Source organism: Nannospalax galili, unplaced genomic scaffold (genome assembly GCF_000622305.1).
Source record: "Nannospalax galili isolate Female #2095 unplaced genomic scaffold, S.galili_v1.0 scaffold5556, whole genome shotgun sequence".
Classification (NCBI taxonomy): Eukaryota; Metazoa; Chordata; class Mammalia; order Rodentia; family Spalacidae; genus Nannospalax; species Nannospalax galili.
In genome coordinates, this window is record NW_008337823.1 from 101,156 (window position 1) to 104,628 (window position 3,473).

The 3,473-nt window shown below is 42.2% G+C and overlaps 1 pseudogene; it reads right to left on the reverse strand.

Annotated features, from left to right (window-relative positions):
- LOC103733859 overlaps nt 1-3,473 on the reverse strand; it is a 6,595-nt pseudogene that overhangs the window by 1,282 nt on the left and 1,840 nt on the right.

Sequence of the window (3,473 nt, forward strand, 5' to 3'; positions counted from 1 at the left end):
CATAATCACGCTGCTGTTTCAAGATGTTTTCAATTATCTCTTTAAATCTTGACAAAATATTATCATTAGTCTTATTGATAGACTCTTTATGGCATGTTTCTAAACTCTTTGTCCTAAGAAACATACTTTTTTTCATTTTTATATGCTTGTCATAGTTGATTTGAAACTTCTCCTCAATATTTCTCTTGAGTTTGTCTGGCAGGTTTCTCTCCTTTTTGAAATACTCCCAAAGGATGCTTTCAGAATCCACATCAATGGTAGGCTCTATGACAGGAGGGGCAGCCGATGAAACCTCATAGACCCATTTCGTCCACAGTTGATTGAATTTCTGAAGCAAATTTTCTTCACTTAATTCTTTATCCTTCACACTTAAAGCCAACTTTTGACTCTTCTCTAATAATTCATTTTCATAGTGTTTCTTTTGGTTATCCAAAACTTCGTGGCTCTTTTTAAGGCTAATAAGTTCACTGGCTTTCCTCCTGGTTTCTGTAACGAGTGTGTCTTTCAGAGTTACCAGCTTGTGCTCAAAATTTGCTTTCCATTGAATCAGTATATTACTCTCTGAGTCTTCTTGAAAATATTTTTCAAGCTGTTTTTTAATGGTTTCATAGTTCTTGTTAACTGGATTTTCAAGCATGTCTGTTGTGAGTGTCAGTATTTTCCCATTCTGAATCTGATTGTTCAACTGATTCTGTAAGCCCAGGATATGACTCCTGAGTTGCCAGGTCCACTGGTTATACATGGTTTCAAGTTTGCTCATGGCCATGATCTCTTGTGTGTTCTTGAAACTGAAAACGAAATTCTCACTCACCAGAGAATTCCACAAATCTTGAACTCGGAATTTAACATCTGAAATCTTCATGGCGCTTCTCCTGGATTCCTGTTGGGCAGTTAACAGAATTCTGCTCTTCAGATCCTGAACATTGTGGCTATAGCGAGGATTGGGAGGGGCCATTGGGGGATTGCCATCCCAGAAGTGGGCAAAGTAGTACACATGATTATTGACATCAAACTTAATAACATCACTAAAGCGGGTGACATGTAAACACTCTTCCTGTTCAGCAGCTAATGCTGCCATTTCATCCAGTCTCTGCTCTAGTCTCCGTCGTCCTTCCATATTTTGGTCTTTAGCTGTAACTTCTCCCACATTCTGATGGACAAAGACGCAACTGGGGGAGTTGCTGAGTTCTGGGGCCCGAAGTCCTTCTGTGTCAACAACCAGCACAAAGTCAAAGCCAAGTTCCTTTGTGAATGTCTCCTCCACCTTCAGGAGCTGCATGTAGGCCCCCCTGGTGCATCTGCCTGCACTGACTGTGAACTGCAGCCCAAAAAGGGCATTTAGCAGGGTGGACTTCCCTGAGCTCCGCAGGGAGAGAACGAACAGCTGCTTGTCTCCAAGTTTCTCTGAGATCTTGTCAAAAACAGCTGCCACCCACTTGAGAGGCACGTATGAAGCATCCCCATCCATCAGCTCAATGGGAACACCAGCTATCATCAGGTCTGCAGCAATTTGAGGGAGGCAGAGAAAAAGGCTGTCTCTAGTAGAGGAAGTTTCTTCCAGAGCTTCATAGATCTGGCATATTTCTCTGAGAAGTTGCTCAATACCCAAAGTACAATTGCTAATCTCTGTGGAGATGGCTTCTATCTGATTTTGCCAGAGTTTCAGGGAGTTACTGTTTTGTTTCTTTTGTTTTTCTGCCTGTACCATTGACCACAAATATCTTTGCTTCTCATGTAAATCTTCCAAATGTCCTCTGGCCAGTTTCTGAAAAAAGAGATTTAGCCAATGCAAAAAATAGAGTTTGTTGTACATTTCTGAATTTTCTTGAAGGATTGTAAGGACAGAGTGCATGACATCATTAGGAGGAAAAGCTTTTTCCAACTGCTGACTCCGTATTTTGTGTTTTTCTGTCTCAATCTCACTCTTGTGCTGTTCAATGCTCCGATTTCCCTTTTCTCTCAGATGATACAGTTCTTTGTCCTTCTTACACCACAAGTGCCACAAATGTCCCTGGAGGGGTAGGAAGTTTTCCTTTATTTGAGATAACTTAGATTTTTCTAGAAAGGCAATTATGTTCTGTGCCTTTTCTTTGGCTTCCTTGCAGTCTCTCTGGTCTTCATCAACAAGGAACCCGTGTTTGTGAGCAATCAGCGAACAGTCCTCTAAGCTGAGACTAGTGTCAGAGCAATTGAGCAAGTGTTGGATTGCAGCTGTGAGCTCCTCTGTTAATTCTGCCTCATTTCTGTTCCTGATTCCAATTTTCAGCTTCCTCCCTGTATTATTAACAATGGTTTTTTCCTTGTCATCAAGCAAGCAGATCAAAGGATTTGATGACTGGAACAGGTCTCTTACAATTTTCCTGTTTTCTTTACTGTCATCAGAAGCTGACATGAGGATCACGATGACAGAGGAGACCTCCTGCAGGAAGGCCAGCTGCTGCTCATGCTCCCTGGCATCTCCGTGAAGATTGGTGAAGGCCACACAGTTGTCGAATCTGTCCTCACCTGCGCCCCCAGGACAGAACCAGCAGATTTCCACCACTCCCCCCATCAAGACACAGTGTTTACTGCTTCCCCTGCAGTGTCTGTGAAAAAACACATCGTGTTTACGTTTACTGAGCAGAGAGTTCATGATCTGAGATTTAGAAGCAGAGAGGCCATTTCCAACTCTAATGAAGGACACAATGGGGGCAGAGACACTGCACATCGGCTGATTCTTGTGACTGTAGCTCTTGTCTTGTTGTGATTTGCTTGTACCTTGCCAACTTTTCCTAATTTGCCTGAGAGACCAGAGAGAAAATTCAATTTGAGAAGTGTTGGGGTTTGGCACCACAAGGGGCAGTGCAAACTGACAAAATGAAAGCTTTGCCAAAATGTATTGTCTGGCAAAATCATCTGCACAGTGGAAAATGGCCATCTGGATATCCATCGGGTGGATGTGGGGGTGGGATCCACTGACTGAAGGATTAAGATTATCACAGTCCTCAAAGAATTCTTCATATGTATCAACAGACTCATTTTCCTGATTGGCAAGAACTGTAGGAACCTGAATTTCAACATTACTGTCATCTTTGAAGAACAGATATCGCAACCCACAATCCAGCATCAGTAACTTTTGCAGGAAATAGAAGGGCAGTTCCTGTTCAGATTTGGGCTGGGTGTTGTACACGGAATTCTTGTAGATCAGGTGGAAGTCAGCTCTGCTCATCCTTTTTGGGTAGTAATGTTCTAGGCCTAGACGCTGGAGTAAGTCAAGAAAAGCCCCATTTTCTATCACCTCCTTTTTGTTGTTTTCATTATTTTGTTGTTTATAAGATTCTTTCCTTTCATGGCAGAGACTTTGCAATTGTTTTTTTACCTCATCCATTTGCAGAGAAGAGATGGTGGCCTTATAATCCCCATCAATGAGTAATCTCAACTCTTTCTCTAGATTTTCCCAGTCATGATGTGCTCCATGTTTTGTGAGGACATGT